Genomic DNA, 14,005 nt, shown 5'->3' on the forward strand with positions numbered 1-14,005 from the left:
TTCAGTTAGATGAAATTGCATTCGGCATTTTCAGCATTCAATATGCTGATATAGACCCGATGGATCCCTACTGATATGTCTGCATTCAAAATGTTGAGTGGAGAAAAGCCAAAAACAAATGCCCAGAGAAGAGTGAATCTTGAAAAATTACTCTTCTCCTTTAAACTTGTTGCAGGGGGCAAACTTCTGTTTGCCTCCTTATAGGAAGCAAGCCCCCCACACCCCCTCAAACTTATATATACCAACTATGAGATCCCCATGTTTCAGAGAAAAGGGAATATTTTGTGAAATGGCATGTCAGACTTAGTATATGTAAGGTCAATCTTTTTGTCATTCAGTCTCTGCATTTTGGGACTCGCTCTAGTGGGTCCCAACATTTCAAATGGTTACTGACATGGGCTATAATGTTATTGTCATTAAATAAGGAAAATTGATACTGTCTGAGGAATCTATCCATGAATGCAGTCCACAGGCCAGTATATCCACAGATTCTCAACAAGGGTAGTCACTGCAGCCGAGTAAAAGGGGTCATAAACATATATATCATGGAAATATAGCACATGTGCAGACTGAAAAACAAAGAGTTGTAAAAGAACATACAACCCCCAGGAAATTTGAAAGCAACAAGATAGTGTATTGACACAGTAAGACTTGAGTACGCTGAACTTTCAAAGGAGTTGGGATAAAGGCAGTCACTGCACTTTATTTCAGATAGGTACGAAAAGTGAAGCTTAACTCATTTCTGACTTATGAGCATGTGCCAAGGAGTTTCCATAATTTGTAACACAGGATATGGAGTGCTGATTTCCTGTGGTCATATATGGCTATCTCCTTTGCTGTATATCAACTGTCATGCAATGTATGAACGCAGTAAGATGATTTTACTTTGTATGCCCATTCTCTGCATGAGTGTCATGTTTTTTGACCATACCATAGGATGGAAATAGGAGTTCAGGACAGACATAAATGAAAAGAGGAAGCAAGCAGAGTGTATAACACAAATTAAGCAAATACAGAATGAACAGCAAGGAGTTGGGATAGGAGCCCATATCTCCCAACTACATAGCTCAATAATGGCAGACAAATCCAGAAATAAAATAGGCTAGAAGGTGTCAAACCCCTCAGTAATTTACACATTGATGTTAGGAATGTGTGATTTCAATGGGAATGGAACGCATGATAGCAAAAAGGGATTATGTTCTCCAGAACAGGGTATCACCAAGGCATACCACAGAAGCAGTTGCACAAAAAGTGACTGGAAAACACATTTCAGGGGAATGGGACACATAAGAAGACAAGAGAAATACACCAAAATAGATTTGAACACCTGACTTTGTCAGTGATACTCTGTAGAAGAGGGCATCAACAATGCAGCCTTGGAAGACCTTATACTGAAGGGATCTGAAAACACTCATTTCCTAGCAAATTTATGCACCCTAACAAGCTGGAGCATGAACCTAACCATCTGCTCACATGGACAAAAGGATAAGACCACTTTCTCACAGCTAAGGTGTCTTGTAGTTCACACAACTGGCCCCTCATGCTCAAACTCAACTACATGTTTGGTGAGATTCAGGAACTGTGCAGAATGAGTGGAACTGCTGCACCTCACCACAGTACAGTAGCTGAATTTGGGTAAGGTTTGGGCAGCAGCCGAGGGGAGGAAGTGGGAGGGGGTTTGAGCATAGTTTATGGTTTCAGGAAGCAATCAGAGTGCATTTAAGTTTAGGAAGGAGGAGTTTTAGGGTTAGCAGGTGGGGGGGAGTTTATGGTCAGCTGATGAAAGTGGAGTTTTAGGGTTATAGAGCACTCAAATACTTTAGGGGAATGGGAAGGAAGTTTTAAGTTTCGGGAGCAGTACGGGATTTTAGGATTAGGGAGCAGAAGTGGAGTTTTAGGGTTAGGGCACAATCTGGGACTTTTGGATTAGGGAAGGAGTGCTATGGTTAGGGTTAGAAACTATGTAGTAGTTTCAGGGTTAGAGTCAGGGCTCTTGTAGGGCTATATAGTTTGGCAGGGTTTGGTGATGGTGGGGAGCTTGGTAACTAGATCAGTCTAGTGGAGTGTCCATGAGCAATTGTGTTGGGAGTTACTAGCAGGTGATGACTTATGGTAAAAACCAAAATAAATACTTTTATAAATGGTGTAGTAGCAGGAGTAAGTTAAAAATAAAACTAACTAAAACTGTTAGACCACTTACAGGGCCCGCATCTTTTAGGAATTTCAGTAACTTAGTTAATAGCATAGTAAGCAATATTAAATCTGCATCTATCTGTCAGTTTAAATGGTGAGAAACCATAAAAATGTTTTATTACTTGAACTGACAAATGGTTAAGCAAACATTGTAATTAGATTTGAATACAAAATGTTTGTCAAAAATAACAGATGCTTCTTTGTAATCAGCTATTTTATATTTGTAACTGTCCCAGGAAAATCACAGTTCAGCTTGAAACAACAACTGAAAACAAATATTTTTACCAGGAATTGGCAAAAGGGAAAGATCAGCTGAATCATCTGACAGTTTTTTTCAGATAAAGTATGATTTATTCTCGACAGTTTTAAGAATTTTTACTGTACAAAATTGACTGAATGCAGACGAACTATAGACTAATTGCTAAACTCTGCATCTCTCTAAAATCATAGAAAAATGCATACATAAACAATTTCTAAAATATTTTTTAGACAACCTATTACTGTGCAACACCCAGCATGATTTCACCCTGGAACACAGTACAGCTACAGCCCTCATTACCTTCCTAAATACCACTAATACTCATTACAACAGTAATCTACTAGTCTTGTCAACATTTCTCAATCTATCAAAAGTCTTGGACACCATCTCCCACCTTAAACTATTACACATCTTAGTAGATCTGAACATGTCCCAGCAAACTCTCCTGTGGTTAAAAAGTTATCCAAGTAATAGAACCCAAGTTGTCAAATGGAAATCCACCCACTTGGCATTTCACCCTGTAGTCACAGAAGTCTCACAGAGATCAGCACTAAGGCTACTTCTCTTCAATATAATCATCAATAAACCCCATACAGCTGCAGGTCAATCCAAAATAATTTGAAATGCCAACAATGCCACTCTCATATTTGCAGCCCTCTCCATACATGAGCTGCAAAAACTTATGCTAGACTCATATGATTTGGTTGAAAACTGGCTCAAAGCCCACAGTCTAATACTAAGCCCCCCCCAAAAAAAAATATATGCTCTTCCATTCCAAGAACATGATTTGCTCCTAGTCTTAATATAATTTCATCACAAAACGTAAAAGTAGATACTATCCCACATGCAAAACTGCTAGGGACCATGATTAGCAATGAACTCAGATTTGATGTACGCATCCAACACAGGATCAACGAATCCATCAGAAACGTGTCCACTTATATAGGGCCAAAAACTTTCCAGTGGACAGTAGCCATAAAGCCACTGCCTATTCTCATCTCCTACCTACTTTCTAACATAAGCATTCCCATATTCACTAATCTCCAAACACTTCAAATAAACAAGCTCACCCAATACCATAACTAAGCAGCCAGATTTGCCACTGCTGTGGCTTAAATAATCCACCACTGTGCACTCTACAGTGGTTAGAGCATCCCAGTCTCCTCAAATGCTCACATTAAAAGTGGCTCCCTCCCTGCTACACCAACACAATAAACGTCCATCCATAGGTATTGCAATGCCACAGTACAAACCCCACAGACCTTTGTGGTTACAAGAAAAAAACACTGGCCTCTCTTTGAATCACAAAACTCAGTTAACCATTCTCTATACCCCCATGTAGTATGACTACAATGAAACAGCTTACCTGAAGAGCTCAGGCTAATCAAATACAAGGCAAACTTCCTCAAGGCCCTTCACTCTCACTTCCTCCATGACAGGCTATGTAAATGTCCACTACTGACTGAACAACACAATTTAAACCCTCCTTCCTCTGATCACACAGAATCCATCTTTCCTATTTCATTGCTTACACACTGCTATATGGCTTTCAAATAATGAATTTGTACATACTCATGAAAATTTCTTCCTGATTGTCCCGCAATGTGCTTGTGAAAAGTTGTACTTGCATATGAGTGTTTGTGAAAATTGTATCTGCATTTCTCATAATGTATGTTTAAAAATTGTACCTGCGTATCTCATAAGGTGTGACATCCTGCATTTCCATGTATGTAGTAACAATGCATATAATAGTCTTATCAATGCCTATTTATTGATATTAAGATACAGATTTGTAAAACTGCTATTCTTAGAAAAAAAAGTTTGCATGCTTACTAAAAAAAGCTTTTCTGTCTGGGCCTCTGCTGAAAAGGGATTTCTATTGCCTAATCAAATTATTCAGAACAAGAAGTGTAAATAAATATTTAAAGTTTTAATAATTTGATAAAAATTAGTCTATGATGATCAGACACAGACTTTGTATGAAGTGTTCTGTGTTCATTTTTTATTATGAATAGGGTTACTACCTGTCCCTCTTTGCGAGGGACAGTCCCACTTTGGGCAGATGTGTCCTGTGAAAAAAAACTAAAAAATGACAAATGTCCTGAGATTTTAAGACAAAATACATTTCTTAAGTTTTCTTTAATAGTTGCATAAAACAGTTATTTTGTATCTGAAACACACAAATATTATTTGAAATAGCATAAGCAACTAAAATGCTATAACATAAGCTTTTATTTTGGCAAAAAAAGTGAAGTTCTGTCCTTTGCACACTGACCAGCGGTATGTTTTGTCCTGCAAAATCTCACATTTCTACAAAAAAAAAAAAAAGTCCCACTTTGAGCATCTGAAAAGGTGACAACGCTAATTATGAAGGTTTTTTTTTTTTTTTGCCTTTGCCCCCTCAGTAATTTGGAATAAAGTGTTCCAAATAACATTTAGTAAGCTGGTAACCATATTTTCAGGTAAGTAAATGGCAGACACATTACTACGTCTACTTCTGTTTCTACGTCAGTTAGTCTTCTTTCACAGATGCAGTTTCTTGGGAATGTAAATCAGTTTTTGGGGATTCTGTACTGGTCATCAAGTACAAACTAGAAATGCAATTAACCCACTGAGTACAACTTAGTGAGATTGAAATCCTTCATAGATTTATAGGTGTATACTAGGCTAATGACCACTGGACCTTTATAAGCCTAGCCATGTAACCCAAAATATCCCCACAAGTTGTTGTGCCTTAGAGTTTTTTAAGGTGTGTTTGTTAGTTAAGACATGATTTAATGGCTATCTCTGTCCAGAGACATGGGTGTTAAACCAGGGTAAATTTCTGATTTCCCAACTATTAGTCCAGGTTACACTTGAATATGGTTAAAGAAGGGATCTGAAGTAGGCAGACTTCATTTGTCTGCAACCTGTGGGTATCGGATCCGACCCGGCATTTCAAAAGCTTAGGCTCCGAGCTCCTAGCTCCTCCCTCTTACCCATAACCCCTTGCCAAGCCCTGACTGACCTCAGATTTCGTTTGCCGCTTTCAAGTTGCGACGGATTCCTTGAGCTCCTAGTGCAGATAAGTTTTTTCTGACAGAAAAATTTTCAAAAACCTTAATTTTTTTAATTTAATTAGTTAGAAGTGATTGTGTTAGGCTTTCCTCTCTCTTTATTTTAAACTTTTCTCGGGTTTTGCGTAGTTTGTGTGTGTGTGTGTTTGTTTGAGGCCTGTTAGGGCTTAACATGTCTGAAGCCCATAAGGCTGTATTCTCTAAATGTACCGAGTGTGGCCATAAGCTGTCCCCAGCAGATGGCCACACTCGGTGCGTTAAATGCTTGGGGGTTGAACACCTGTCATCTGGTTGTACCATTTGTGCAGGGTTCAATCCCCGAGCTTTGAGGGAGCGGAGGTCGAAGCTGGTGCTGGCGGGACTTCTCCCTCCAGATACCGCTTCGGCTTCTGCCCCTTCTACTCAGCAAGCAGTTGCTGTGGGCTCTCCTCCACCGGCTGGGACTCAACCTCCCTCTAAGATGCCAGAGGAGAGAGTCTTCTAGGGAGAGAGAGAAGAAGGAGAGGCACAGGGAGAGGCACCACAAACGGAGAGCTGAAACCTCCAGTTCGGCTCCTCCATCTAAGCGGGCCTCCCCTGTGCCTTCTAGCTTTCCTCCTCCTCGGCTCCACTCCCCTCGATTCTCTCCTGGGCCCAAGGAGGAGGAGGCTAGCCCTTCAGCGAGGTCCCCGAGGCGGCTCTCTAGGTCCGTTTTGGTGGCCTCCACCAGATCCACATTCTCCATGAGTGAAGCAGATATGGACCGGATGATGAGGAAATTCATCCAGGCCCAAATGCAAATGGGAGTGCTCCTAGCCCCCCCCATCCGGGAGGGGCTTCGACCCCTTTTTTTGCCCCTTTGGCTCCTTCTCTGACCCATACCATGGGTTCGGGAGCTGTCGGTGCCGGGCAGAGTTGGATCCGGGGGTGGGTCGGATCCGATAGGTCGGCGCACCTCGGATCCGTCCCATCCCTTGAGTGCTTGGTGCCGGACCCGACCTCTCGGAGCCGAGGACCGAGCCTCGGGTCCGAGGGAGCTGGTGTGTCTTCGGCTCCATCTAGGTCGGAGCACACCGGTCTCTCGGATCCGACGGTCTCGGCTCCGGCTCCGATCCGTGCGTCGGATCCGAGTGGGGGTCGGCTCTTGGGGTTTAGAGAAGCTGGCTCCCCCTCGGCCTTCGACGTAGTGGAAAGGGCACTGTTGAGGACTACCGGACCCCCGGTCCCTGCCACGGCTCCATCCCGCGCTCCCTTGCAGTTGGGCCAGGCCCCCACCAGCCGGTCCCAAGGACAGCCCGCCTCGATGTCCCAAGTAGTTCCCTTGGAACATCCAGCTGCGGAAGAGTACTCCTCGGACAGCCCCCCCGAAGAAGTACCTCGGAAGCGTAAGTGCAAAAGGAGGCACATGGACTCCCCCGAGTCCGTTACCGAAGACACAGACTTGGATGAAGGGGAGGGCTCCCCAAGGTCACCCCCTGAAGACGTCTCATTTGGAGACATTATGGAAATGTTGAGGATCAGGGGGGGGTGGTCTGCCCCCAAGGCCTCCTCAGACGAGTCTGTGTTCTTGGAGGCATTCGAGGCGGGCCCATCTACCTCTTGGGTGTCCCCTCCTGCCGACCCTCTGGTGGACCTTATATCCATCAGAGCGTGGAAGGATCCGGACACCGTTGAGCCTGTACCCAAGCATCCTGACCGTATCCTTTCCCCTCCGGCGGACCGCACTCACTGGAGCAAAGGCCCCCCAGTAGATGCCATGATGATGGCTGCAGCCACTAAGAGGGAATTGGCCCAGGAGAGTCCCTCTATGCATCCTCCGGGCAAGGAGTCCCGCTCGATGGATCGCATTGGGAAGCGAGTTTTCAGTTCAGCAACCTTCTCTTTGAGAGCGCTGAACTACATGGCACACGTCATCAGGATGCAGCGGGATCTGATTAAAGAATACGCTGCATCTCCCCCAGAGTCCATGTCGAGTGAGGATAAGCAGGTATACTCCACCCGAATGGCCACTCTTAGATCAGTCTCGAATACATCTATGCGGCTGCTTTCTCACGCTACTGAGGAAGCCGCTAGAGCCAGCGGAGCAGGCCTAGTCATGAGGCGACAGGCCTGGCTCCGCCACTGTGATTTCGCAGAGCCCTTCAAGGCGACCTTTGCGAATGCCCCCTTCGATGGTTCTGCCTTGTTTGGCAAAACTGTTTGCGAAACATTAGTCCAGAGCGAGAAGGACGGGAAGACGCTGTCTGCCATCGGAGTCCGCTTCTCAGCTCCCCAGAGGTCCTTCTCGAAGAACCAAAAGGGACAGAAGAAGATGTGGTTCCGGAAATCGCAGCAGTCCCAACCTGCTCCGGATAACCAGTCCTTCCGTGGCAGAGGAGGACGGGGAGGTCGCCGTCCTAGAGGCAGGGGGGCTCCTAGCAACTTTGGGTCCAGAGAACCTTTCTCTGATAGACCCACGCAGCAGCCCTGAAGTGTTGCCCGGCTGTCTGTCTCTGGAGGCAGTCGGGGGGCGTTTTTCGAGGCACCTAACTTCTTGGGAGTCCATCACAACAGACCGTTGGGTGCTTCGTGTGATATCCAGAGGTTATACAATTCCCCTATACAAAGTTCCCAGATCTCGCAGCCTCCCAGATGTTCCACCCGACCAAAGGGAGGCAGCAGCTATCGAAATCGGACAGCTGCTAGAAAAAAGAGCTATCCAGTCGTCCCCCAGATCAAACCGGGTCAGGGTTTTACTCCAGGTTCTTTTAGTGCCAAAGAAAACGGGGGACTTAAGACCGATCTTAGATCTTTCCCTGCTGAACCTGTCAGTAACCAAGCAAAAGTTCCGGATGGTCACCCTTCAATCTATACTCCCCCTCTTGAGGGAGAATGACTGGATGTGCTCCATCGACCTCAAGGACGCGTACTACCACATTCGCATGGACAAACGGTCCAGGAGGTTTCTTCGCTTCGGCTGGGAGCCAGTCATTATCAGTTCAGGGTCCTTCCCTTTGGTCTCACCTCAGCCCCCAGGGTGTTCACCAAGGTTTTAGCTGTTGTAGCGGCCCACCTGAGGCTCCAGGGATTACAGGTCTTTCCGTACCTGGACGACTGGCTCCTGACGGCATCATCAAGGCATCTTCTGTGCTCAGCCAGGGACTACTTTCTTCGACTAGCCCCAAGGCTGGGCATCACTGTCAACTGGGAGAAATCTTTACTGCACCCCACACAAGTTTTAGATTTCATAGGAGGAAGGCTAAACACCATGTCAATGCGAGCCTTCCTCACTCCAGACAGAATTGCCAACCTGAAGTGTCATGTAGCAGCGGTCCTGCAACCTTTTCCGACTGCAGCTTCGGTCCTGAGGGCCCTAGGTTCGATGGCGGCAGCTATCCCGCTTCTTATTCATACGCGCTTACGCATGCGGGTTCTTCAATGGACCCTTCAGGTTCAGTGGTCCCCTCTCAGTTCCTCTCTCAACACTCCGATAGTGGTCAGCAAAGCGTGCAAGGATTCCCTTCTTTGGTGGCTTCTGTCTCTGGAGCCCCTGACAGGGAGACCTTTTTGTGCTGCTTTTCCCCGAGCCACAGTGACCACGGACGCTTCTTGCCTCGGGTGGGGGGGGCATTCTGCGGGAAAGATTGTCCAAGGCACGTGGAACCCCACAGAGACGTCGTTGCATATAAATGTCCTGGAAATGAGGGCGGTGCTCCTAGCGTTGCAAGCACTTCACCACGTTCTTCCTTCAGGGACTATTGCGATTCAGACAGACAACATGTCGGTAGTCTGGTACATCAACAAACAGGGAGGAACCAGGTCCTATCCCCTTTGTCGAGAGGCCATGAGAGTCTGGGAATGGGCAATTTCCACCAAACGCTTTCTGGTAGCAACGCACATTCCGGGAAAATCCAACATCCTTGTGGACAAACTCAGTCGCACCATTCTTTCACCTCACGAGTGGTCTCTCAATCCTCAGGTAGCGAAGACGATTTTTGCCGTTTGGGGGCAACCCTGTTGCGATCTTTTTGCCTCTCCCTCAAACGCCAAATGCGACAATTTCTTCGCTCTGCTTCCCCCACCAGGGGAATTCCCGAGAGATGCGCTGGTGCATGCTTGGCCTCTCGATCTCCTTTATGCCTACCCTCCACTACCTCTGATGCAGAGGCTTCTGCAGAAAGCCAACAGTTTGGGGAGCAGAATGATTCTCATTGCCCCGTTCTGGCCTCGTCAACCCTGGTTCCCCTTTGTATGGTCTCACAAAATCAATCCACCCTGGATTCTGGATCCGATTCCGGATCTCATCTCCCACCCTCTGGGAATTTCGGTTCCCAATCTACGCACCCTGAAATTGACAGCTTGGCTGCTCCAGTTCCATCCTTGATTAGGACTCCCGGTATCTCGTCACCGGTCAAGGCCATTTTAGTGGCAGCTCATAAACCTTCCACCAGGCAGGTTTATCGGAGTAAATGGAAGAGATTCTCTATTTGGGCAGTTCAGAGAACTTTGGATCCTTTCTCAGCACCTATGTCAGCAGTGCTGGATTTTTTAACAGATCTCTTTCATCAAGGGGCAAGTTCTTCCTCGATTAAGGTACAATTGGCAGCCATCTCACATTATCACATTGGTCATGAGACAGCTCCCCTCATGACGGCTAAATTGTGCAAAACCTTTCTCAAAGGGATTTTTTTATTGAGGCCTCCAGTCAAGGAGATTGTACCACCTTGGGACCTATCTTTAGTTCTGCAAGCCCTTACTGCTCCTCCCTTCGAGCCTGCAGCTTCTACAGACCTAAAGTACCTTTCCTGGAAGACTGCCTTCTTAGTAGCTATCACTTCAGCCAGAAGAGTGTCTGAACTTCAGGCTCTATGCGTCAAGCCGCCTTACCTTTCTTTCTTTCCAGATAGGGTGTGCCTCAGGACCAATCCATCTTTTCTTCCGAAGGTCTCTTCAGAATCTAATATCAACCAGTCAATCAATTTACCTGTGTTTTTTCCCAAGTACTCAAACAAAGGAGAATACAAATTGCATTCCTTGGATGTTCATAGACAATTACGATTTTATATTCACAGAACTGCTGGTCACAGGCAATCAGATCAGCTGTTCGTCTCCTTTGCTAAATTTGCTTTGGGTAAAGCAGTGTCTAAAGTCACACTATCCAGGTGGATTGCTAATTGTATTCTGCAGGCTTATGACACTTCAGGTAGACCTGCTCCTCAGAGGGTTACGGCTCATTCTACTAGGGCAGTCTCCACGTCAGCCGCCTTTAAGTCCCGTGTGTCATTGGATGATATCTGCGCGGCAGCTACTTGGGCCTTGCCTCATACCTTTATTTCTCATTATAAAGTGGATGTTGTTTCCAGAGGAAGAGCATCCTTTGGCTCAGCGGTGCTCCGGAACATCCTTCCATGATGGCCGCCCAAGATTCAGGTAGCTGGGGACTCTGTCCCACAGGTTGCAGACAAATGAAGTCTGCCTACTTCAGATTTAGAAGTTATGTACTCACCATAACGTTCCATCTGAGTAGGTGACTTCATTTGGATGCAACCATCCCCCCCTCCATCCCCCTGACCTTTATAGAGCGAGTATTTATGCTTTGTTCATGTACTGTAGTCAGTATTATTTAGGCAAACTCAATCTGAGGTCAGTCAGGGCTTGGCAAGGGGTTATGGGCAAGAGGGAGGAGCTAGGAGCTCGGAGCCTAAGCTTTTGAAATGCCGGCTCGGATCCGAGGTCGGATCCGATACCCACAGGTTGCATCCAAATTAAGTCACCTACTCAGATGGAACGTTATGGTGAGTACATAACTTCTAATTCTGCATCACATGTATGGGAAGCCAATTCCAGAGGATGGGGATTCTATGAGATAGATAAGTAGGACATGTTGGATGGACAGGTATGCAAGTCACAAAAGTTTAAATCCTTGGATCTAGTTGTTCTGGTGATGTTCATTTGTGGATATGCAAAAGGTCCATCAAGGCAGGATTCAAGGATGTCTTGTATGCCAGGCATAACTTGCCTCTCAGCAGTCCATAGGAAACAGAGTATAGAGAGGGCTTTGAGGCGATCTGCATAGGACATTGTGTGTACTTCCTGTAAGCACAGGACAAGTTGGTCTGAATACACAAGCTACTTGATATGTACTGCTTTTATTTTAAGTGCTCCAAGATGAGTGAGCTTTCAATGAACTGATAGTAACTGTAACAAAACATTATGGAATGTGCCATATGCCATTCTGCTACATGGTTTCATTACAGTCAGAGTTGCATCTCACAATCTGAGTTTTGCAAGGACATAACATATAATTTTAAAAATGCAACTGAGTAAATATTACTGAGACCTTTTTTTACATTGAAAAAAGTGTCAAAATTACAGCAAAAAACAAAACTGCATCTGGAAAAAAAAATCAGCTTATATGAAAGCTTTAGAAATGAATACAGATTTCCGTTAATGAACAGTGATTTTGACTGTTAAGTGTTTGTCATTTCCCATGTAATCAGACAAATGGGGAGGAGGCAATCCTTCAGATCCATAGCCCAGATACAGTCATGTTACCAATCTCAGACAATGACATCCATGAACCCCCTCACCCATGAGACGAAATGGGGAACTGGGAGACTGAGAAAAACACAAATAATTAACCTGCATGCAGTATGCCATACTACTGCTACAGTGCTAAATTACTAGCCCGAGTGCTTTTATCTACCACTCCTAAAACAGGATCAGAGTCTCTCTGAAGTTCATGTTATCCCTCTGGAGCAGTCCTGGTATCAGGCATATCATCATACGAACAAAACCATAAGTATTTCTACTCTGTAGTTACAATTTAGCTCTAACCCTACTTTTTAAGAATATTTCATGCGAGATTATAAAAATAAACTGTTCCTTCTAAGGACAGTTACAATGCTAACACATCCTCCTTTGATCTGTTTTCAAAAGTAACTTCACACCTTACCCAGAATGCCAAAGACTAGGTTTCTGTTCTGTTAAGATCAGACTGAAGAGTGAAAATAAATTTACTGTTTCTCTTGATGGTAGCAAAGCAAAATTTTGGCTTTCTATTTGCTGCTGCAACTTTGATATACCACTATATTATTTATTTAGTTTACTTTAGTTTACCAGGTTAGTCCATGGTACAAGCCCGTTTTCAGCAGAGGCCCTAGGAGAAAAGCTCCAAAAGTACAATTTACATAGGTATTGATATAACAAGGCAAGTACAGATATACATTGGCATCGTAGGCATCTCATTAATATCAGAGGATCAAGTAACAATATACACTGAAATATATAATATCATAAGCATTGTTTAAAGAGTATTTTATATATATATATATATATATATATATATATATCAGGAATTTGACGGTATGTTTAGCATTTTAGTCGGGATAGTATAGAATGAGAAAGAAGAGTGGGGTTAGGAGGAGTGACATCTGGTATACAAGAAGGGGTTCACAGAAGGCTACTATTTTGGGGGAAATGCTGGTTGAGAAATGAGACATACAGGGGAGGGATGTACATGTTCTCTGGTACCTCACAAACTACCTTTAGGACACAACAAATTTGTTTTTTTTATATACTTTCACACAAATATGTCACATGTTACTTCCGAAGAACATCAGCATTTTATCCACATTCAGTATGCTCTTTATACTAGAGGATTATTAACTCTTGCTGTTTTCGAAATGATGGGTCTCCAATGGTGTAGGAACTTTTTGTCATTCATCTCCTATATCTCCACAAGTCTAATAGCTCAGCAGACACCAGGGCCAGGGACTTGAACATCACTAGCAAATAAACCAAACACAATGGAGACAGCTTCATTCCATAGTGCCTCCACCAACTATGAAAAATGCTACTCCTGCAGGTTAAGCAGAGTGATGCATCATCATCCTTCAAACAGAAACTGGATGGGTACCCTAAAATTTACCTCAAGGGATAATTGGCCTAGCCCTGCTTGGGAAAGTGGTACAGCCTGCAGGTGGGTATGCACAATGCAGTGATGGTCACGAGACTACTGTACTGTGAAACTTCTATGAATGTATTATATATTCATAGGTGGATAACTGCAATACAGATGCAGCAATATACCTATGTATCTGGAACACGTTACTGCAGGCCCACCTTCAACAATGGCTAGCAGAAGGAAATTGTTTTCATAAGAGGAGATGGCTTACAGTAGAGGGGTGGAAAATGCCAGCCTCATTAACTTTATTTTTTTTCCTTGAAGGTAATACAAACTTTTCCATGATATTTTAACTGTTTCTTTCTTTTACATTCAGCTGAAGTGCTGAATTTCAGAAGTAGCACTGGGACATAATTATAGACTTTTGGTCCAGTGTCATTATTATAATAAAATAACCTGCAAGTAAACATTAATGCTGTTTGAGAAAATTAAGGTAGAGTGGTCTATGAGAAGTTTCACAACTTCGAGTTTACGTTATATAGAATAAACACCTAAGTTCTGCTGACTAACCTCTCCAGAAGTTTTTTTTTTTTGCCAACATGTATAATGATACTACTACCCTAATCAAAGCAC

Source organism: Protopterus annectens, chromosome 12.part0, assembly GCF_019279795.1.
Source record: "Protopterus annectens isolate FY-2018-M chromosome 12.part0, PAN1.0, whole genome shotgun sequence".
Classification (NCBI taxonomy): Eukaryota; Metazoa; Chordata; order Ceratodontiformes; family Protopteridae; genus Protopterus; species Protopterus annectens.